The 24225-nt window shown below is 42.5% G+C and overlaps 1 long non-coding RNA gene across 1 annotated transcript; it reads left to right on the top strand.

Moving 5' to 3' along the window:
* Positions 1-266: 266 nt before the first annotated feature.
* Positions 267-20362, top strand: LOC131404425 (uncharacterized). Its single transcript, XR_009219793.1, has 3 exons — positions 267-457; positions 10008-10295; positions 20244-20362. It is a non-coding gene; the product is annotated as an uncharacterized LOC131404425 (long non-coding RNA).
* Positions 20363-24225: the final 3863 nt, after the last annotated feature.

Genomic DNA, 24225 nt, shown 5'->3' on the forward strand with positions numbered 1-24225 from the left:
CGGAAGAGGGTGAACCGAGGACCGCCGTCATGTCCCAGCCGCTCTCAAGTCGACACCCACCATTCTCTCCTCCCCTCCTCCACAGCCTTTTATTTATTTCCTTAGTTATATTTTGCCCTGATGGCCGTTTCTAACCAAGCAGCGTCTTAGCAGCTCCTTCGCCTGTCCGTCAGCACGGGGGCCAATGGGCGGGCGAGGGCTGCACTGGGCCCCGCCCCTGCACCGGCAACCCCGCCCACCCGAGCCTGGGCGACCCGGGCCTCGCGCTCGCGACAGGCGCTTGGAGAGCGTCACCGAGCTTGCGCAGTCGACCGACGTGCCTCCGGCTGCCGCCAGGACCCAGGGACTGGGCGGGGAGAGGCCAGGGCCTGCTCTTCCCCGGCTCCGACCGGCATGTTTTCCCTCTGTGCCCGGGTTGGAATGAGCTCGTGGCGTGGGCGGAGCTCCGGTCGTGCAGGTACGGGCTAGCGGAGCCGCCGGCAGAGAGTTCTCGAAAGGGCTCTGTCCCTCCAGGACCTTCCCGGAGATGCTTTAGGGCCGCATTTGCAAAGCGCCGCGCCAAGTGCTTCAGGGGCAGTCAGAGACGAGTGGGTCCCAGGCCCTAGGAGTTTACAGTCTATCGGGGAGGAGAGGAGGGGAACCAGAAAAGCAATAAGCAGCTACAGCGAAAGAAATCAAGTGCTAAATAGGTATAAGCATCAGGAGCTCAGAGTTAGAAATAATTCTCGCTTCCTCCAACTAGTGAATGGAGGACCTGGCTTTGAATAGGGCTCAGAAGCATGGATAGGATTGCTGTTCTCAAGAAAAGGTGAGAGCGTTAACATTTACGGCAATTAGTTTAATAGATAAACTATTAAAATACAATTTGTTAAGATCAGGGGCGGTGGATAAATGAGTCAGAGCCCCTAAATACGTGGAGGGGCCCAGGAAAGCTTCATGGAGGAATTCAAGCTTGAGTAGGATTTTGCTGGAAGGGGAGGATGTACAAAGCACTTGTTGTTAGCCAAGTTCAGCTAGACTAAACAGTGTCTGTTCTGTGTTAGGCAGAGTGCTAAGTGTTCTGGCTATAAAGAAGACTAAAACACCGCCCTCAAGGGTTTTTAGTTCTGTAGAGACTTGAATATCTAATGATAGACGTAGTCTCAGGATTCTGTGGGAGCCACTAGCCTGGCTTTCAAGGAGGTCTTGGAGGAGGCAATAAAGCAGAAAGTGTGGTTCGTATATTTGAAGAGCCACTAAGTAGTAACTGGTGTGGGAGAGTAGCTAGGCATGAGGTTGGAAATTTAGGCTTAGTCATGCTTTCTGGAAGTTCTTGAAGGACTATAGATGTCATGCCAACCTGGGGATAAGCACCTGTAAAGGATTGTAAAAGTGATGTGAACAGATTTAAAAAAAAAAAAAAAAAAAGCTCAATTAGGTGGACAGACAGGTGGGTAGGAATAGATGAGCTGGAGAGAGGATAGAGACAGGGACCAGTTCAGAGGCTGAAACTAATTCTTCGATGTTAATAAAACTATGAGAAATTCCGAGATCTAGAACTTTGTGAATGGTACAGGGATTGAAGAAAGAGGGGACATCTTTTAAAAATACTTAGGAGACAGAATTGACCGCACCTGTTTGCTCCAGGAAGTGTTTAGGATGACTCCCAAGTTTGAGGTTTGGGTCACTGTAAGGTAGGATATACGGGAGGAGGAGCGGGGTTTACAGGAGGATGGTAATAAGTTCCATTTTGGAGTCCTCGGTAGTTGGTGGTCTTAGTGAAAGCACCTTCAGAAGAAGATGTCAGAAACCAAATTCTAGGGAATTGAGTGTGAATGGGAGGCAAAGAAGGGGACGTGGCATGTGCAGCCTGCTCTTAAATGTACTTCTGTACTCTAGATCAGCGGCCTATTAGATACGACACGTGGAAGTCCCTTAGATACCACAAACTCAGCTTGTTCAAAGATGAAGTCTTCTGGGAATATGGGAGGATGTGAAAAAGAAAATATAACAAGTGAGTTGTAGAGTCTAGGTAGTGAGTATATGGGTGTTCACTATACAATCTCTCAACTTTTCTGCATTTTTGAAATTTTTCATAAAATATTGAGAAAATGATCTATAATCTCTACCCTCCAACTATTCCTATACCGGTGGGCTCCATCTCAATAAATAGAACCACCATCTACTCAGTTGTTTAGGCAAGAGACCTGGGAATATCATTCTTCAATTAATCCCTCTCCTTCTCCCTTCTATTCCAGTCAGTCACCAAATCCCATAAATATCTCTTAAATCCATCAGCAGTGGAGTCCACCTTACACTAAGGTTAGGTTTTAAAGTCAGTAGATAAGGCAAAAGCAGGGCCGGCCCCATCGCTTAGTGGTTAAGTGCTCGCGCTCCGCTGCTGGTCGGCCCGGGTTCAGATCCCGGGCGCGCACCGACACACCGCTTCTCTGGCCATGCTGAGGCCACATCCCACATACAGCAATTAGAAGGATGTGCAGCTATGACATACAACTATCTACTGGTGCTTTGGGGGAAAAAATAAATAAAGATAAGGCAAAAGTTATATAGTCAACATAACCTCTAGAAATCCCTTAAATTACTCATAAAATCTAGTCATCATGGTTTTGTGTGCACAACTCTGTATACAAAACATATGTACAAGTATGTATGTGTAATCGTGTACTGTATATAGCAGGGTACAAGTGTCGTATCTAATATAATAGGGTACATAATATAAAAAAAGTATTTTTAACTACATAAAAAAATGAGATAGCGCTGCATATAGTTGAACAGAGTTGTGAAATGCTCACAGGGCAGAGGACACTGCATTCCTCACCTTTCCACTGCTTCCACCCTAGTCCAAGTTTCCACTAACCCTCAGGTTATGGAAACGAATTCCTAACTGGTCTCCTGGCTCCTACTCCTGGCCCTGTCCAGTCCATGCCCCATGCTCCAGGCAGAATGACCTGCTAACTGATTTGATCAGCTCACTTCGCTGCTTTAAAACCCTTCGTGACGTCTCACTGTTCCCTTAGTGAGTCTAGATGTCTAAAACACCCGCGTATGCCTGCCTGGCCTTCCACCATCTGGCCTCTGCCCAGTCCTCGGGCTTCGTCATACACACTGTTCCCTCTTGTTCTCTCAGCGTGGTTGGAACTGGCCTGGTCACCTTTCAGTTCCTCAGGTTCACCACATTCTTTTGTGCTTTGGGGACTTGCACACGCTGCTCTCCCACGTAGAACTCTCTTCCTCCTCTGCTCAGATGGGGCAGCTCTGTTCTCCTGTGGCAGACACTTCTTGTCTACTCAACAAGCCACCCTCCCCCAACCCCCCAATGCTTTGTTCTTGCTGAATTTATACTTTTTTAAAAAAGCATTGTGAAAAATAATACACATTTAAAAAGTGTGCTAAACATAAATGTGTAGTTCAATAGATTATTATAAAATGAGACTCCTGGCAACAACCACCCAGGTCAAGGAAAAGGACATGGCCAGCACCCCAGAGGCCCCCATGCTGCTGCTCTCTGGTTTAGACTCGTCCCACACCTGTAAAGTAACCACTGTCCTGCTGTCCTGATATTTATAGTGATCATTTACTTGCTTTTTCTGTATAGTTTTACCACGTAAATATGAATCCTAAAAACAATCATTTAGGTTTTTTTTAAAAAGCTTTATTGAGGTATAATTCACATACCATATAATTCACTCTTTTATTTTATTTATTTATTTATTTATTTTTTCCCCAAAGCCCCAGTAGATAGTTGTATGTCATAGTTGCACAGCCTTCTAGTTGCTGTATGTGGGACGCAGCCTCAGCATGACTGGAGAAGTGGTGCGTCGGTGCGCGCCCGGCATCTGAACCCGGGCCGCCAGTAGCAGAGCACGCGCACTTAACCGCTAAGCCATGGGGCCGGCCCCATAATTCACCCTTTTAAAGTGTACAATTAAATGGTTTTTGGTATACTACATTATTAATTTTTTAATATTGTGGTAAAATACATATAACATGAATTTGCCATTTTAACCATTTTTAAGTGTACAATTCATTGGCATTAATTACATTCATAATGTTGTGCAGCCATCACTACTCTCTATTTCTAAAACTTTTTCATCACCACAAACTCTATAATCATTAAGCAATAACTCCCCATTCCCACCTCCCCCCAGCCTCTGGTAACCTCTAGTCCACTTTCTGTCTCTGTGAATTTGCCTATTCTAGGAAACTTGTGTAAGTACCTTCAATATTTGTAGGTATTTCTGTGTCTTGCTCATTTCACTTAGCATAATGTTGTTAAGGTTCATCTGTGTTGTAGCATGTATCAGAACTTCATTCCTTTTTATAGCTGAATAATACTCCATTGTGTGGATATACCACATTTTGTTTATCCATTTATCTGTTGACGGATACTTGGGATGTTTCCGTCTTTTGGCTATTGTGAATAATGCACATTTAGTTTTGCCCATTTTTTTTTCATAATTTTATTTATTTATTTATTTTCCCCCAAAGCCCCAGTAGATAGTTGTATGTCATAGCTGCACATCTTTCTAGTTGCTGTATGTGGGACGCAGCCTCAGCATGGCCAGAGAAGCGGTGCATCGGTGCGTGCCCGGGATCCGAACCCAGGTCGCCAGCAGCGGAGCACGCACACTCAACCGCTAAGCCACGGGGCCAGCCCTAGTTTTGCCCATTTTAAAACTTTATAAGAATGGAATCAGACAGATTGTATTTTTTGTGTGTCTGGCTTTTTAAACATACATTCATATTATTCCATATACCTGTAGTTCCCTCATTTTCAGATAAAATTCCATTTTAGAAATATACCACAATTTATTCTATTGTTGATGGATATTTGAGTTGTTTCCATTTTTAGGCTATTTTAGATATGCTAATATAAAAATGGTATGTATTGCATTCATTTCTGTTGGGTATACAGCTGGGAGTTGAATTGCTGGGTTATAGAATCCCTTCAACCTAACTCGATAATGCCAAATTGGTTGTACTAATTTTCACTCCTGCTGAGTGTATACGAGTTCCCTTGTTCCACAGCCTTACCAACTCATGAGGTTGTCTGTCTGTTTAGCCATTCTGGTGTATTTGTGTTGGTATCTCAGTGTGGGTTTAATTTGCATTTCCCTGACTATAAATGAGGTTGAGCACATTTTCATATGTTGATTAGCCATTTCGATATCCTCTGTTAAGATGCCTGCTCAAGTCTCTTGCATCTTTTCTCAGACTTCCTTATTGATTTGTAGTTCATTCTTTATTTATTTACTCTGTGGCTTGACTGTTCACTCTCCTGATAGTGTCTTTGATAAAAAGATGTTCTTAAATTTAATGTAATTGTTATTATGTTTAGTGCTTTTTCCATCTGTTTTAAAAAATCTTCTCCTACCCCCAGGTCACAAAGATCCTCTCCTATTCTATCTGCTGAGATGTATTATTGTTTTGCCTATCTTATTTAAGACTAGTATCCACCTGGAGTTGATTATTATTTATACTGGGAGGTAGGGGTCAGGATTCATTTTTTTATTTCATTTGGAGATTCAGTTATCCCAGCACCATTTGTTGAAAAGACTGTCATTTCCCCACTGCTCTGCAGAGCCACATTTGTCATAAATCAAGTGTCCATATTTGCATGGGCTTATTTCTGAACCCCCGCTCTAGTATTATTTTTTCTTTTTTTGGCGAGGAAGATCAGCCCTGAGCTAACATCCATGCCAGTCCTCCTCTTTTTGCTGAGGAAGACTGGCCCTGGGCTAACATCTGTGCCCATCTTCCTCCACTTTATATGGGACGCTGCTACAGCATGGCCTGACAAGTGGAGCACCGGTGCGCGCCCAGGATCCGAACCCAGGCCATCAGCAGCGGAGCGCGCACACTTAACCGCTACACCATAGGGCCGGCCCCTCTACTATTTCTTCATCCTTGCACAGTACTACACAGTCTATAGCTTTATAACAAGTTCTGATATCTCTCACTTTGTTCTTTTTCAAGAGTGTCTTGGTGTTTGTTTAATGATCAGACATAAACATTAGGAATAGTTTATACAAATTCCTTTATGTAAGTATTAAAAATAGAAAAGCCGTGTCATTGTCATCCTTTTCTGAATAGTTATTCCAGTGACTTTCCAGTTTGGTAGTCGGTCATACTGTCCAATACAGTACCCTCCAGTCACTTGTGGGTGTTGAGGACTTGAAATGTGGCTGGTTTGAACTGCAATGTACTGTAAGTGTAAACAACACTGGATTTCAAAGACTTAGCATGAAAAAAAGGATGCAAGATATCTCATTAATGATTTTTGTGTTGATTACATATTGACATGATATTTTGGGTATCATGAAATATTTTATTTTAAATGAAATATTTTATTAAAATTAATTTCACCTGTCTTATTTTACTTTTTTTAAATGTAACTACAAAAAATTTAAAATTACATATGTGGCATGTATTTGTGGCTCACTTTATATTATATTTCTATTGGACTGTGTGGTAAGCTGAACAGTGGCCCCCAAAGATATCCAGGTCCTAATCTCTGGAACCGTGAATATTGCCTTACTTGGCAAAAGGGACTTTGCAGATGTGACTGAGGGTATGGACCTTGAGATGGGGCGATTATCCTGGATTATCTGGGTGGACCCTAAATGTAATCACAAAGGTCCTCATAAGAAGGAGGCAGAGTGGGCCGGCCCTGTGGCTTGGTGGTTAAGTGTGCGCGCTCCACTACTGGCGGCCCGGGTTCAGATCCCGGGCGTGCACCAGCGCACCACTTCTCCAGCCACGCTGAGGCCGCGTCCCACATACAGCAACTAGAAGGATGTGCAACTATGACATACAACTATCTACTGGGGCTTTGGGGAAAAAAAAGGAAGAGGATTGGCAATAGATGTTAGCTCAGAGCCAGTCTTCCTCAGCAAAAAGAGGAGGATTAGCATGGATGTTAGCTCAGGGCTGATCTTCCTCACAAAAAAAAAAAAAAAAGGAGGCAGAGTGAGATGTGACAACAAAACAGGAGAAGGAATTTTACTATGGCAGCAGAGATTAGAATGATTGATGTGGGCAGCTACCAGAAACTGGAAGAAACAAGCAAAAGATTTTTCCCTGGGACCTCCAGAAGAAACTAGTCCTGCTGACACCTTGATTTTAGCTCTGTAAGACTCTGGCCTCCAGAGTTCTGGCCTCCAGAACTGTAAGAGAATAAACTTCTGTTGTTTTAAGCCCTAAATTTGTGGTAATTTGTTACTAGCAGCCATAAGAAACTGATACAGACAGTGTTAATCTAAAATTTTTTTTAATTTTAATATTATAAACACCATATACTCAATAAAAATTTCTAGGCTTTCATAGCACATTATCAAAGTTATTAGGAAAAACTAGACTACCACTACCAAAGATGTCAAGGATAGCATACATTCAGAGAGGGAGATCCAGGACCAGAGTATAGTTGTGTGTGAGAGACAATTCTACTGAAAAACAACATGGTGTATATCCAGAAGAGAATATCCAGAACACTTACACCTCAATAATAAGAAAAAAAACGTAATCAAAAAATGGGCAAAAGATTTGCACAGACGTTTCACATAAGACGATATAAAAATTGTTAATAAGCACATGACAAGATGCTCAATATCATTTGTGATTAGGGACATGCAAATCAAAACGACAACGAAGTCCCATTTTACACCCACTATAATGGTTATAATCAAAAAAACAATAACAAGTGTTGCTAAGGTTGTGGAGAAATGGGAAGCCTCTAACATTGCTGGTGGGAAAAAAAAATGGTACAGTCACTTTGGAAAACTGGCAGTTTCTCAGAAGGTTAAACATACATTTGCCATATGACCCAGCAATTCCACTCTGGTATCTACCCAAGAGAAATAAAAACATATATCCACATAGAGACGTGCACACAAATGATCTTAGCAGCATTATTCATAATAACCAAAATGGAAACCTCCTAAATGTCCATCAGCTGGAGAATGGACAGACAAAATGTGATATATTCATACAATGGAATATAATTCAGCAATTAAAAGGGACAAAGAACAGATACATGCTATGGCATGGATGAACATCAAAAACATGTTCAACACTGCATGATTTCACTCACATGTGGAATGTAAACCACCACACAGAGAGAACTGTATGATGGTTACCAAGGGCAAGGGGGTTGGGGGTGGGCACAAGGGGTGAAGGGAGGCATGTATATGGTGACTGACAAACAATAATGTACAACCAAAATTTCACAATGTTATAAACTATTATGACCAATTAAAAAAAACATTATGCTCAATGAAATAAGTCAGACACAAGAGGCCTCACACTGTGTGATTTTATGTATATGAAATATCCAGAATAGGCAAAGCTATAGAGACAGAGAGTAGATTAGTGGTTGCCTGGGGTAGGAGAGGGGGAACAGGATTAAGAATAAATGTGCATGAGGGATCTTATTAGAGTGATGAAAATGTTTTAAAATTGATATATGTTGACAGTTACACAACTTGGCAAATTTACTAAAAACACTGAATTGTACACCTGAAAGGAGTGAATTATATCATACACAGAATATGCTTCCAATAAAATTATTTTTTAAAACATGGGCATAGAAGATAGACCATTTAAAGTGTTTAGAACATGTTAAATGCATGATTATGATTCCAATTGCCATTGATTTATGCTTTGTATTTCACCAAAATTTGTTTATCCATTATGAAAACTAGCCCCCTTCCCTGCCTGTGAAATGTTAAGTTTATACTCAAGACAATAAAAATCTTCTTTATTCAAAATGCCACTAATTTATGGTGGTGTAGAAAAATCAACAGCCTCATAAAAAAACGCATTTTATCTAAGTTTGTAAAAAATAAACAGGTAAAGTAGAACTTCTTCCTTCTTGAAAATTTGTTTTTATCTGCTAAAAAAAACCTAAAAAATTTGTTTCTAGGGCTACTAAAAACAAGCATCTACAAAGTAGTTGTTCAACTATTGTGAAGGGCAGTCCAAGGACCTCTGATAAGCCCTGGTGTAAAGTGGCCCAGATTCGGCTTCCCTATCTCCTGTGCGCCCGAGGCGGCCCCTCCCAGTTTTCACTCTCTTGTTTTCTCTAGTAAATTTTCTTCCTTTCTTCCTCCTCCTCCCTTTTCTTTGAGGCGTTCTTCACATAACATTCTCGTTTTGTTTTGTTTTTCTTCTAATTTAATGCTCTCTTTTGCTTCCTTTTTATGTTGTTTAGACTTTTTCTTTGCTCTGAAGATTTCGCCTTTCCTGTCTTTTTTTACTTAGCTTCAGTTTTTTTCAGGGCAACCTTGCCTATCCCCGAGGACCTCTAACTCCCATTCAGTGGAGCTGGCCTGTGAAGAACTGCAAGGCGAGGGTGTAGGCTCAGGCCTCTGGAGGTGGCTGTGGGAGGGAAAGAAGATGCCTCTTAGCTGTAGAGTCTTTAAGATTTTCTATGCAGATAGTCACATCCACTGTGAATATCAGTACTTTTGTTTCTTCATTCTAGTCTTTTGCCTTTTATTTCTTTTTCTTTTTTACCGCCCTGGATAAAGCTCCAAGTAATCTTTTTTTTTTTAAAGATTTTATTTATTTGTTTTCCCCCCAAAGCCCCAGTAGATAATTGTATGTCATAGCTGCACATCCTTCTAGTTGCTGTATGTGGGATGCGGCTTCAGCATGGCCAGAGAAGCGGTGTGTCAGTGCATGCCCCGGATCCGAACCCGGGCCGCCAGCAGCGGAGCGTGTGCACTTAACCGCTAAGCCACTGGGCTGGCCCAACCTCCAAGTAATCTTGATGGGAAGTGGAGATAGAGGGCATCCTGACCTTGTTTTGTTCCTAATTGTGGTAGACAGCCTCCAAGATGGCCCCCAATGATCCTTTCCTACTAGTATTCACACCCTTGTATAGTCCCCTCTCATATTGTTTGTGTGACCAATGGAGCCTGGCAGAAGTGATGATATGTCACTTAAAAGGACATAAAGCTAGGACATAAAAGACATAGTGGCATCTGCCTCTCTCTCTTGGAAACTAGTTCTAGGGTAAGCCAGCTGCCGTCTTGTGAGGAGAGGTCCACGTGGTGAGAAACTGAGGACTCCAGCCAACAAGTAAAGACCTGAGGCCACCTGCTAACAACCACCTGAGTGACTTTGAAGGATCCTCTAGCCCCAGGCAAGCCTTCAGACGACTGTAATGCCAGCTGACTTCTGGACTGCAACCTCATGAAAGACCCAGAGCCACCCAGTTAAGCACTTCCAAATTCCTAATGCACAGAATCCATGAGATAATACATGCTTGTTGTTTTAATCCACTAAGTGTTAAGGTAATTTGCTACATAGCAATAAATCACTGATCTCAAGGGAAAAGTTTTCAACATTTCACCACTAACAGGATGTTTGCTGTTAATGCTTTGTAGCTATGCTTCATCATATTAAGAAAGTTCTTTTTATTCCTAGTTTGCTAAGAGTTTAGTATATCATAAACGGGTGTTGAATCTTGTTGAATATTTCTCCTGCAGCTATTGAGATGATCTATGGTTTTTCTTGTTAGGTTTGTTAATGTGGTAAATTCATTAATTGATTTTTTTGTGTGTGTGAGAAAGATCAGCCCTGAGCTAACATCCATGCCAATCTTCCTCTTTTTGCTGAGGAACACTGGCCCTGGGCTAACATCCGTGCCCATCCTCCTCCACTTTATATGGGACGCTGCCACAGCATGGCCTGACAGCGGAGCGCACGCACTTAACTGCTACGCCTTGGGGCTGGCCCCAATTGATTTTTTTTTTTAAGTTAAACTTAGCTTGCATTATTAAAATAATAATCAACACAACTTGGACATGATGTAGCGTTCTTTTTTATATATTGCTAGATTCAACTTCCTAATATTTTGTTTAGAATTTTTGTGTCATTGTTCATGACTGAGATTTACCTGTAATTTTTCTTCCTCATACTGTCTTTATCAGGCTTTGGTATCAAGATTATGTGTTTTGTTGTTTTTATGAGATAGTCAGTCCTATGTGTGGCCACAAAAGGAGACAGAAGAGAGGCTCAGGAAAAAAAAAGTTCATTATGCTTACTGGTCCTAGAGCAGAAGACAGTGGAGTGGGGGAAGGTTTAGGCCACAGCCTTTATTGGGGTTTCTGTGGGAAAGGCAAGACCGGGCAGGGTGAACAATTTAGGACTGGCTAATTTGAATAATTTCAGGCAGCTCTGGACTATTGGGGTGGTCCCTAGTTGCCTGGCACCTGGCCCTGGGATGATTAGGGGAGAGGAATATTGCCTCCTGGGGTACAAGGGCCAGATAGAGGAGGTGTGGCTCTGGATTATGCTCCCGACTATCTCTAAGAATTGTCTCTCTCCAGCCAGAAAGTTTTTTGTTTTTTTTATTTTTTGCTGAGAAAGTTTCACCCTGAGCTAACATCTGTTGCCAATCTCCCTCTTTTTGGCTTGAGGAAGATTCCCCTGAGCTAACATCCATGCCAATCTTCCTCTATTTTGTATGTGGGTCGCCACCACAGCATGGCCACCAAGTGGTGTAGGTCCATGCCTGGGAACCAAACCCCAGCCATTGAAGGGGAGTGCACCGAACTTAACCACTAGGCCATGGGGCTGGCCCCAAGTTTTTTTTTTAGGATGTGAAGACAACGTAATATATAGAAAAAATTTTATATATTCACAGTACATTTTACAATATACAATGCATTGTATACATAGTAAAATACTAGCCTCAGAATGAGTTGGTAAGTATAATTACTTCTATTTTCTAAAAGAGTTTCTTTAGTAGAGACCTCATTTCTTCTGTAAATGTTTGGTAGAAGTCACTAATGAAGCCATGTGGGCCTGGAACATGCTTTGTGGGAAAATGTTTGACTAGTTTTTCAATTCTGTTAAGGTATTGGTCTATTCAGAATTCCTGTTTCTTTTGGGGTAAAATTTTGGGAAGTGTCATTTTCCCCCTTGGGTATTTACCCATTTCAAAAAAGTTTTCAAATGCTTTAGCCTAAAGTTCATATTGTCCTCTTGGTTTCTTTTTAAGTTCTGCAGGAACTATGGTAATGCCCTGCTTTTCATTCCTTATAGGGTTCATTTATGCCTTCTCTCTTTTTTTTCTTTTTCTTCTCACCAAAGGTTTATCAATTTCATTAGTCTTCTCAAAGTACCAACATCTGTTTTATTTTTATTCTATTTTGTGTATGTTTTCAATTATCTTTATTATGTCCTTCTTGCTAATTTCATCAAGTTTAATTTGCTATTCTTTTTCTACTTTTCTGATGCGTGTTTAGTTCATTAATTTTCAGCTTTTCTTTTTTTGTGTGTGTGAGGAATATCAGCCCTGAGCTAACATCCAATGCCAATCCTCCTCTTTTTGCTGAGGAAGATTGGCCCTGGGCTAACATCCGTGCCCATCTTCCTCTACTTTATATGGGGTGCCGCCACAGCATGGCTTGACCAGCGGTGCATCGGTGCATGCCTGGGATCCAAATCTGCGAGCCATTGGCCACCGAAGCAGAGTGCACGCACTTAACTGCTGCGCCACTGGGCCGACCCCTTTTCTTCTTTTCTTTTTTCTTTTTTTTTTTTTTTGTGAGGAAGATCAGCCCTGAGCTAACATCCATGCTAATCCTCCTCTTTTTGCTGAGGAAGACCGGCTCTGAGCTAACACCTATTGCCAATCCTCCTTCTTTTTTTTTTTGTTTTTCCCCAAAGCCCCAGTAGATAGTTGTATTTCATAGTTGCACAGCCTTCTAGTTGCTGTATGTGGGACGCGGCCTCAGCATGGCCCGACATGCCGTGCGTCGGTGTGTGCTCAGGATCCGAACCTGGGCCACCAGTAGCAGAACGCAAGCCCTTAACCGCTAAGCCATGGGGCCGGCCCTCTTCTTTTCTAATGTAACTGTGTAACTATTAGAAACATAGTTTCTAATGTAACTACGTAAACGGAAAACGAATAGCTTGTATCCAAAACTTTTTTTTTTTTTGTGAGGAAGATCAGCCCTGAGCTAACATTCATCCCAATCCTCCTCTTTTTGCTGAGGAAGACTGGCCCTGGGCTAACATCTGTGCCTGTCTTCCTCTACTTTATATGGGATGCCACCACAGCATGGCCTGACAAGCGGTGCGTTGGTGCGCGCCCAGGATCCAAACCCGGGCTGCCAGCAGTGGAGTGCGCACACTTAACCACTATGCCATGGGGCCAGCCCCTCCAACAACTTTTTTTTTTTTATTGTGAAATTTTTGTTGTACATTATTGTTTATCAGTTGCCATCTAAGTGCATCCCTCCACCCCTTGTGCCCACTCCCCACTCCCCTAGCCCCTGGTAACCACCAAACAGTTCTGTCTGTGCATGTGTTGGTTTATCTTCCACATTTGAGTGAAATCATGCACTGTTTGTCTTTCTCTTTCTGGCTTATTTCACTTAACATAATACCCTCCAGGGCCGGCCCCATGGCTTAGCGGTTGAGTGCGCGTGCTCCGCTGCTGGCGGCCTGGGTTCGGATCCTGGGCGCGCACCGATGCACCGCTTCTCCGGCCATGCTGAGGCCGCGTCCCACATACAGCAACTAGAAGGATGTGCAACTATGACATACAACTATCTACTGGGGCTTTGGGGAAATAAAGGAGGAGGATTGGCAATAGATGTTAGCTCAGAGCCGGTCTTCCTCAGCAAAAAGAGGAGGATTAGCATGGATGTTAGCTCAGGGCTGATCTTCCTCACAAAAAATAAAAAATAAATAAAAAAATAAAACATAATACCCTCCAGGTCCATCCATGTTGCAAATGGGACGATTTTGTCTTTTTTTATGGCTGAGTAGTATTCCATGGTATATATATACCACATCTTCTTTATCCAGTCATCAATCGAGGGACACTTGGGTTGCTTCCATGTCTTGGCTATAGTGAATAATGCTGCAATGAACATAGGGGTGCATAAGCCTCTTTGGATTGTTGATTTCAGGTTCGTTGGGTAGGTACCCAGTAGTGGGATAGCTGGATCATAAGGTATTTCTATTTTTAATTTTTAATAATTTTTTATTTGTTTATTTTTTCCCCCAAAGCCCCAGTAGATAGTTGTATGTCATAGCTGCACATCCTTCTAGTTGCTGTATGTGGGACGTGGCCTCAACATGGCCGGAAAAGTGGTGCGTAGGTGCGCGCCCGGGATCCGAACCCCGGCCGCCAGCAGCGGAGCACGCGCACTCAACCGCTAAGCCACGGGGCCGGCCCTCTATTTTTAATTTTTGGAGGAATCTCCATACTGTTTTCCATAGAGGCTGCACCAGTTTGCATTCCCACCAGCAGTGGATTAGGGTTCCCGTTTCTCCACAGCCTCTCCAGCATTTGTTGCTTTTTGTCTTGGTGATTATCGCCATTCTAAGGGGTGTAAGGTGATATCTTAGTGTAGTTTTGATTTGCATTTCCCTGATGACTAGTGATGTTGAGCATCTTTTCATGTGCCTATTGGCCATCTCCAAAAACTTTTGATATGCAATATTTTTTAATTATTATGTTCAGACTTCTAAATTTCATTATAATTTCTTCTTTGATCCATGGATTATTTAGAAGTATATTGTTTTATTTCCAAACATATGGGGTTTTCTAGCTATCCTTTTGTTTTTTTATTTCTAGCATAATTGCATTGTGGCTAAAGAATAAACTCTGAATCATTTCAATCATTCAGATTTGTTGAAACTAGCTTTATGGCTTAGTATATGGTCAATTATTGTAAATACTGTATGTGTGTTTGAAAGGAATGTGTATTTTGCAATTTTTCAGGTATGAGGTTCTATATATTTATTTGGTAAAGTTGGTTAATAGTGTTATTCAAATCTATATCTTTACGAATTTTTTTTTTTTTGTCTGCTGAAAGAGTATGTGAAAATTTCTACTATGATTGGATATTTGTTTCTTTTAATTTTTGCTTTAAATACATTGAGGTCATGTTATTAGTATAACAAATTTAGAATTTTTGTATCTTCCTGGTGAATTGAACCTTTTTATAATTATGAAGTATCCCTCTTTATCTCTAGTAAAGAGCATATAGTTGGATTTAAAAAAAAATCCGGTCAGACAACCATGTCTTTTTACTGGAGCATTTGGTCCATTTACATTTAATATAATGAGTGGTATTTTTGGATTTAAATCTCTTAGTTTCAGTTTGTCCCAACTGTTCTATGTTCTTTTTTTTTGTAACAGCTTCACTGAGATATAATTCACTTACCATATAACTCACCCATTTACTTCAAGTATACAATTCAATGGTTTTTAGTATAGTCACAAAAGTTGGGTAACCATGCCACAGTCCATTTTAGAACACTTTTATCACCCCAAAAAGAGACCCTGTACCTTTTAGCAGTTATCTTCATTCCCCGTATCCACAATTAACCCCCCCAGCCAGCCCTAAGCAACCCCTAATCTACTTTCTGTCCCTATAGATTTTTGCCTATTCTATAAATTTCATATAAAGGGAATCATTTAATATGTGGCCTTTTGAGTCTGCCTTCTTTTACTTAGCATAATATTTTCAAGGTTCATCCATGCTGTAGCATGTATCATGACTTTGTTCCTCTTTATGGCTGAATAATATTCCATTGTATGGATATAGCACATTTTATTTATCCATTCATCAGCTGATGGGCATTTGGGTTGTTTCCGCTTTTTGGCTGTTAATAATTCTGCTATGAATATTCATATACAAATTTTTGTGTGGACAAATGTTTTTATTTCTTTTGGGTATATACCTAGGAGTAGAATTGTTGGGTCACCTGGTAATCCTATGTTTAACCTTTTGAGGAACTACCAGATTGTTTTCCAAAGTGGCCGCACTATTTTACATTCCCAGCAGCAGTATAAGAGCGTTCCAAATTCTCTACAACCTCATCAACATTTGTTATTATCTGTCTTTTTTTTTTTTTTGTGAGGAAGATCAGCCCTGAGCTAACATCCGATGCCAATCCTCCTCTTTTTTTGCTGAGGAATATTGTCCCTGAGCTAACATCCATGCCCATCTTCCTCTACTTTATATGGGATGCCGCCATAGCATGGCTTGACAAGTGGTGCGTTGGTGTGCGCTCAGGATCTGAACCTGTGAACCCCGGGCTGCCAAACCAGAGTGCTCGACTTAACCGCTTGTGCCACTGGGCTGGCCGCTATCTGTCTTTTTAAGTTTGACATCCTGGTGGGTGTGAAGTGCTATTTCATTGTGGTTTTTTTTGTGTGTGTGTGAGGAAGATCAGCCCTGAGCTGACATCTGCCAATCCTCCTCTTTTTTTTGCTGAGGAAGACTGGCCCTGGGCTAACATCTATGCCCATCTTCCTCCACTTTATATGGGATGCCACCACAGTATGGCTTGACAAGCAGCATGTCGGTGCTCGCCCGGGATCCGAACTGGCGAACCTTGGGCCACTGAAGCAGAGCGCGCGCACTTAACCGCTACACCACCAGGTTGGCCCCCTGTAAGAGTTCTTTATATAGTGTAGATTAAATTTCCTTATCAGATATATCATTTGCAAATATTTCCTCCCATTCGGTGGATTGTCTTCTCACTTTTATAATGGTATCCTTTAAAGTACAAAAGCTTTTAATTTTCATATAGTCCACTTAATCTATTTTTTCTTTAGTTGTATGCTTTTGGTGTCATATCTAGAAAATCACTGCCTAACCCAAGGTCATGAAGATTTACTCCTATGTTTGTTTTCTTCTAAGAATTTTATAGTTTTAGCTCTTACACTTAGGTCTTTGACCCATTTTGAGTTAATTTTTGCATATGACATGAGGTAGGGGTCCAATTTCCTTCTTTGTATGTGGGTATACAGTTGTCCCATAACCATTTGTTGAAAAGACTGTTCTTTCCCCATTGAATTTTTGGTACCCATGCTGAAAATCAATTGACCATGAATGTGAGGATTCATTCTGGACTCTGAATTCTAGTCCATTGACCTATATGTCTACCTTTATGCCAACACCACACTGTCTTGATTACTGTAGCTTTGTAGTAAACTTTGACATTCAGAAGTGTGAGTCCTTCAAATGTTGTGGCTTTTGAAGATAATTTATTTGTTTCACTCTGGCTGCTTTTACTATTTTCTCTTTGTCTTTAGTTTTCTGTAGTATGTGTAAGGCGGTGGGTTGCTTTGTTTTTAATTTTTTTTTAAGACTTTATATTTTTTATTTGTTTCAAGGGAATCTGTAATTTATTTTATTTTTATTTTTATTTATTTTATTTTATTTTGGTGAGGAAGATTGGCTCTGAGCTAACATCCATTGCCAATCTTCCTCTTTTTGCTTGAGGAAGATTGTCCCTGAGCTAACATCTGTGCCAGTCTTCCTCCATTTTGTATGTGGGATGCTGCCACAGCATGGCCTGATGAGCAGTGCTTAGGTCACATCCAGGTTTCGAACTTGCGAACCCCAGGCCACTGAATCGGAGCTCACGAACTTAACCACTACGCCACCAGGCCGGCCCCAAATGGGTTTCTTTTTTATTTATCCTGCTTAGGATTTGTTGGATTCTTAAATGTATGATTAGATGTGTTTCATCATGTCTGGAAAAACTTGAGCCATTTTTCCTTCAAATATTGCCTATGTCCATTCTTTCCGTTATGGGACTCTATTTAGACCTTTTCATCTTGACATCCGTGTCTCTAACCCACTCCTCTGCATTTTCTATCTTTTTACTCCATTATGGGTCTTCTAGATATTTTCTTCCAACCTATATTCCAGTTCATTAATTTTCCCTTCTGCTGTTTCTAATCTGCTGCTAAAACTCTCTGTTTCCATTCTTAATTTTGGTTATTGTAGTTTTAAGCTCCAGAATTTACATTTTTTTTTTTAAATATCTTTTTTTTTTTTTTAAGATTTTTTAATTTATTTATTTTTTCCTCCCAAAGCCCCAGTAGATAGTTGTATGTCATAGCTGCACATCCTTCCAGCCACTGCATGTGGGACGCAGCCCCAGCATGGCCGGAGAAGCGGTGCGTGGGTGCGCACCCAGGATCCGAACCAGGGCTGCCAGCAGTGGAGCGCGCGCACTTAACCGCTAAGCCACGGGACTGGCCCCAGAATTTACATTTTTTCCTGTTTAAATTTGCTATGTCATTTTTTTAAGTTTCCAGTTCTCAGCCAAATTTTTCATTCTTGGCTTTTATTCCTTGAACATAACAAGCATAATTGTTTTGTAACCTATGCTGATAATTTCAATATCTGGAGGCCCTGTAATAAGTCTATTTCTATTATCTATTGTACCTACCGTTATTCATGCTGTCTTATGTCCTTGGGATATCTTTGTGTGCTGGACATTGTTTTTGAAAAATTATTTATAGAAATACCTTGAGGGCCAGCCCCGTGGCTTAGCGGTTAAGTGCACGCGCTCTGCTGCTGGTGGCCTGGGTTCGGATCCCGGGCGCGCACCGACGCGCTGCTTCTCCGGCCATGCTGAGGCCGTGTCCCACATACAGCAACTAGAAGAATGTGCAGCTATGACATACAACTATCTACTGGGGCTTTGGGGGAAAAATAAATAAATAAATAAAATTTAAAAAGTTTAAAAAAAAAAAAAAGAAATACCTTGAGACTCAAGATAATATTGTCTTCCTCTAAAGAGAACTTATTATTTTGCCAGCTCCTAAGGGCACTAGCAATCTGGACCACCTTAAATCAAGTTCAGGGCTTGCTTTTTTCTAGGTCTCTCTTACACCCAGCATGCATCCCTTCAGCATCACAGCCAGTACAGAGAGATGTTCACTAGGGTCCCCATTCCTGGCAGGATTCTGACTCTGAAATTTCCACCCTCACCCCTCAAGGCTGCCAGAATTACAGCTCAGATTTTTCCAGAAGAAAAACCTCAAGGCATAGGCAGCCTTCAGAGAAGGCTTCACTTCTCTAGTTTCCCATCCTCGTCAGTATCTCAGCATCTCAAGTCAGTAATTCCTCAAATCTGGTTACTTCTCTGATACTTTTAAGATGACTTTTTAAAGTTTTTTTTTTTTTAAGTCGTTATTGGTGTAAGGGTTGGTTTGAATTATCTAGGCTTCCATATCCAGAATTGGTGGTCCCTTTCACCCTGAACTGAGGGGTCCAATAGGGAGCAATATCTTCAGAGAAGGTAGGGTCCTCACTGTGCTGTGGGATAAATCATGATTGGTCTAAGTCAATCATGGTAACACTCTTCCTCTTTGCCCATCTGAGGTGGGTATATAACCTACTTTTGGGTGAAAAGACACAGGAGGAAAACTTCTGAGAAATTGTGGATGAATTTTTGTGCCCTTTTGCAAGAGAGCTGTTTGGGAACTGGAGCTCTTTCTCTTCTTTTTGCTTTGGGATGATGTTATGTAAGGAAGTCACACTTGAATCTGTGGCTTCCTCTTATGACTGAGGGAAAACCCAAGAGAATTGCAGAAATGTCAGCTCATGGCTCTTGATATGTTGAGCCACTTAAAAACCCTGGAACCCCTTGCTTCCAGACTTCTTAAAGAAACAATAGACATCCTTATGGTTTCACTGTTAGTCAGGTTTTCTGTTGTCTCCAGCCCAAAGCATTCCTAACTGACATATCATCCATCGGGACTCAGCTTTAATGTAACTTCCTCAGGGAGGCCTTCCTGAAACTCCCAGATCAACACATTCAATAATACTCTCTACTTTCCCTTGAGTATCCCTCGACATATTTGTAATGATTTGTTGAATGATAGTCTTCTTCTTTGGGCTATAAGCTCCGTGGGAACAGAGACCTTGGTAGGTATCCCAGAGCCTAGCCCAGTGCCAGGCATGGTAGCCTCTAATTAAATAAATATGCAAATAAACAAATAAGTGAAAGAGTCAAGAGGACAAGTGGGGAGAGAAACTGGATAAAAACCCTGGAGGATGTAAATTAAAATCTGTACAATTGTGCTTCTTCTAACACATGAAACTTTTAAAGCTCAAAGAATCATTAAAAAAGGGTTGGAATGGCCGTCGTGAGAACTGGGTGTGAGTGTTTTTCTGGTACAAGTAAGAGTTGCCAAGTAGTGTTAAAGACCCTGCTGGGATTAGAAACCATAAATGTGCACTGGCATAAATCGGCAGAATTATCGAGATTTCCTCCAGCAGCGTTCAGCTGTTTGAATGTGGGAAAGAAGTTGGGTAATTAGATTAATCCAAAGATGGGGACTCTCAGGACAGGCTGCTTTCTGTTCTGTTCTCTTGTGAAGTAAATAAAAGTAGATATGGAATTTTGTCTCCGCTCTCTCAATAATGGAACCTTATAGAACTTAAAGCCTTGCCCTTTCGTTCCAGATTGGAGAATATCCCTTGGCTGAAGCACTCACCCCAGAACTCTTCCTTCATCACCCACTTGCCATGGAAAGGCATGAGAGGGATCTGTGAATATTCTAAAGTGTGTATAAAATGGCATGTGTGTGCGCATTTTTCTCGGTAGAGCATCTGTAGTTTCCACCAGATCCTCAGGGGGGTCTGTGATCCAGAAAAGCAAGAACCACTGACCTGGGGTGGGCTCCTAGCTGTGGGCTACTGTGTGGATCCACTGTGCGAATCACTGACTTGATTGATGGACAGTCACAGCCCTGCTTATTGACAAGAGGTGGCATGGCACAGTGGTGGATATGCAGACTCCAGGGTCAGATGCCTGGGCTGTGCCACTTAGCTCCTCAATTTTCCCTTCCATAAAATGGGAATGATAATTACAGTCCTTATCTCAGAGGGCTGTTGTAAGAATTAAGTGAATTAATACATGCAAATGCTTAGGACGAGGCCTGGCACTAACAGCTGATTTTTATTATAAATAATGGTTAGTGTTGCATCAGGACACACATTCAAGGACAAAGATGTTGAATCAGCATTTGGGAGAGCACAGTTGCAGCTAATCTTGTGCAAAGCACACAATCTAAGCATTCTCTCCCCTCTGATACTTACTGTGTGATTCAGGGCAAGTTCCTTAACTGCTCTGTGCCTCAGTTTTCTCATCTGTAACATGGAGATAATGATAGTAACTAGCTTCTAGGATTGCTAGAGGGTTTCTGTGCAGGCTTAGAGCAGTGACTCAAACTCACTAAGTGCTGGTATTATTATTATCACTGTCTAGGTACATTCAGGTTTCTCATTTCGGTGAGAGAGGCCCTTTCCAGCTGGTTCCCATGGTCTTCCCTCACACTGAAACCTTCACAACTCACAAAGCACCTTCACATATACTGTGTCTGCCTCACAGCAGCTCTATGGGGGAAAGAATTGAGACCCAGACGGAGGAAGTAACCAACGCTAGGGCCCCTCCACCTGCCCCCTTCCTCATAGGACCCCCTTCCAAGAGTCGCCCGCTTCCTCTCCCTGGTTTCCTTCTATAGCAATACCTCTCATGAAATCCCACACCGTCCATAAAGCCCTCCTCATTCCCCTAATCAGAATCCCCTGTTCTGAAGCAGCTATGTGAGGCAGTGCGCAGCCTGCAGGAACAGCGCGTCTCACCGCCCTAACTGAACTGCAGACCTCCAGGGACAGGGCCTGGCCCAGTCCTGTGCCTTTACTGCACCCCTCACCATTCTTTGCACAGAGAATGCCTTCTCTGGAGAGCTGCTGGATGAAGGAAATTATATTCCTATTCCAAGGCTTTCACATGTTTAAGGGGAGGGATGAAGAGTCACCAAGATCTGCTCCGTAGTCTCAGAGACTGAACAACGCACAACGGCCAAACTGGATGGAAAAATAGAACTCTGACCCACATCCTGCAGAAACCTGCCCAGGAGACCAACTCCTTATCTACAATAAACCAACTGGGGAATCTACAAATCAGATTTTTTTTTTTTTTTGAGGAAGACTAAGCCTGAGCTAACATCCCATGCCAATCCTCCTCTTTTTGCTGAGGAAGATTGGCCCTGGGCTAACATCCGTGTCCATCTTCCTCTACTTTATGTGGGACGCCGCCACAGCATGGCTTGACAAACGGTGCATGGGTGCGCGCCTGGGATCTGAACCCGCGAACCCCGGGCCACTGAAGCAGAGCACCTGCACTTAACCATTATGCCACCAGGCTGGCCCCTATGAATCAGATTATTTATTTATTTATTTATTTATTTTATTATATATTTTTTTTCGGTGAGGAAGATTGGCCCTAAGCTAACATCTGCACCAATCTTCCTCTACTTTGTATATGGGATGCTACCACAGCATGGCTTGATGAGCGGTGTGTAGGTCCATGACCGGGATCTGAACCTGAGAACCCCAGGCCGCCGAAGCAGAGCATGCGAACTTAACCCCCACGGTACTGGGCTGGTCCCATATTTTATTTATTTTTTATTTTTGTGAGGAAGACTAACATCCATTGCCAATCTTCCTCTTTTTGCTGAGGAAGATTAGCTCTGAGCTAACATCTGTGCCCATCTCCCTCTATTTTGTATGTGGGATGCCGCCACAACATGGCTTGATGAGTGGTGAATAGGTCCGTGCCTAGGATGGGAACCTGTGAACCACAGGCCACCGAAGTGAAGTGAGGGAACTTAACCACTATGCCACCAGGCCAGCCCCAACAAGTCAGATTTTTAGATAGTTAGACTATCTCTAGTAACAATCCAGGAAGCTAAATAATAACTTCTAGAACAATTGGCTCAAAATGGCCAGGACTAGATTAATAACTGACAGCTTCCCTAATTTTTGTCCCCATCACAACTGAGGACCAACCAGAGGAAGCCAAATATGCACCCCCAACCAGTCATACAGGATGCCGGGCTTCTAGTTAGCCCGCCTCCAGCTTCCCCATGCCAATAGCCTCCAATCAGGGCACACCCTGAACCCTTCCCTTTTTCCCACTCGAAGGGTTTCCCACTCCTCCGACTGCCTCTGTCTCTGCTAAAACATAAGTCACGATGGCTGACTCCCTCACTATAGCAAGCTCTGAATAAGGAGGCTTTGCTTTTCTCATTTGGTTGATCTTCATTGACTTCCACAAGACCCAGGAATGAAAGCTCCAGGAGCGGAGGCCAGGGCTGTCCTCTGTCAGTTCCCTCATTCCCCCTGGGTGGAGCTCTGAGCCCTCACACAGCAGAGCTGCTGGCTGTTCCACTGGAAACACTGATCAGACCTTTGGACTCAGCTGAGTGAGAGCTGGAGAAGCCAAATTGACTCAGATTAAATCCCCTAGGCATAAAATCACAAAAGAGTTTTTGTTAGATGCTGATTGCGAGGGAGGGGCTCCAGAGATCTGGGGAAAGGGTAGGACAGCTGGGAATAGAGGCCTGAGGGAAAGGCAGAAACTTCGCCTAGAACCGGAGCCAGGGATTGCCTGAGGCTGCCTTGGTGGGATGGAGAATTGCGTCAAGATTCTTATCTCACCTCCCTTGACTCGTTATTCAATTCACAGGAATTCACTGAGTGCGTCTGTGTGCCAGGCACTGTTCTAGGTGCTGGAGATGTGACAGGCAAAGCCGCTGACTTGGTGGAGCTCACACCCTAGTGGGGGAAGGCAGACAGTAAATGACTAAAAAAATAAGATAATTTCAGAAGTGGTAAGTGCCCTGAGGAAAATAAAATAGGATGATGTGATAGAGAGAAGGGGTGCTGGGGGTGGGGGCACAGCATTAGGGAGGGTGGTTGGGGAAGGCCTCTTGGAGGAATGACATTTGAGCTGACACCAGAAGGAACCAGCAATGCAACTATCAGAGGAAATAGTTTTCTGGGCAGAGGGAACAGCTTATGCAAAGGCCCTGAGGTAGCACCAGGTTTGACACATTCAATGAAGAACAGAAAGAAGGTGAGTGTGGCTAGAGCAGCATGAGCAGAGGGTAATAGTGGTAGGATGAGACCAGGAAGGAGGCTCAGGTCAGACCATGCATGAAGGGCCTTCTAGGCCATGGTATGAGTTTATTTTATTCTAAATACAATAGCAAGCTATTGAAAGAAGGCACTGAATGGCTGGCCTGACTCAGCCATTTTGTCACCAGGCAGTTAGGGGATGTGTTTATGTGGGGGACGGCATTAAGGTGGTGGAACGCGGATCAGACCTAGTTGCTATAAGCCACAACCTGAATCCCTTGTTGAGTAAGACAAAATGGGCCACAGAGTGTGTGTACACCCCTGAAACTGTGCACTAATTTTTGTGTGTGTCTACCCTATTTTAGGGAAGAACCCAGAGCTTTTTCCGACTCTCTGAGGAGTCTCTGTGACTAAAAGAAGAGAGAAAAGGAGAATATTGACCTGTATGCTTGCATATGCACCTGCCATGTTAGTAAGGACACACAGATGTTGCCTCAGGGGAGGGGGAAGGGTGGCTGGC

This window comes from Diceros bicornis, chromosome 4 (genome assembly GCF_020826845.1).
Source record: "Diceros bicornis minor isolate mBicDic1 chromosome 4, mDicBic1.mat.cur, whole genome shotgun sequence".
NCBI lineage: Eukaryota > Metazoa > Chordata > Mammalia > Perissodactyla > Rhinocerotidae > Diceros > Diceros bicornis.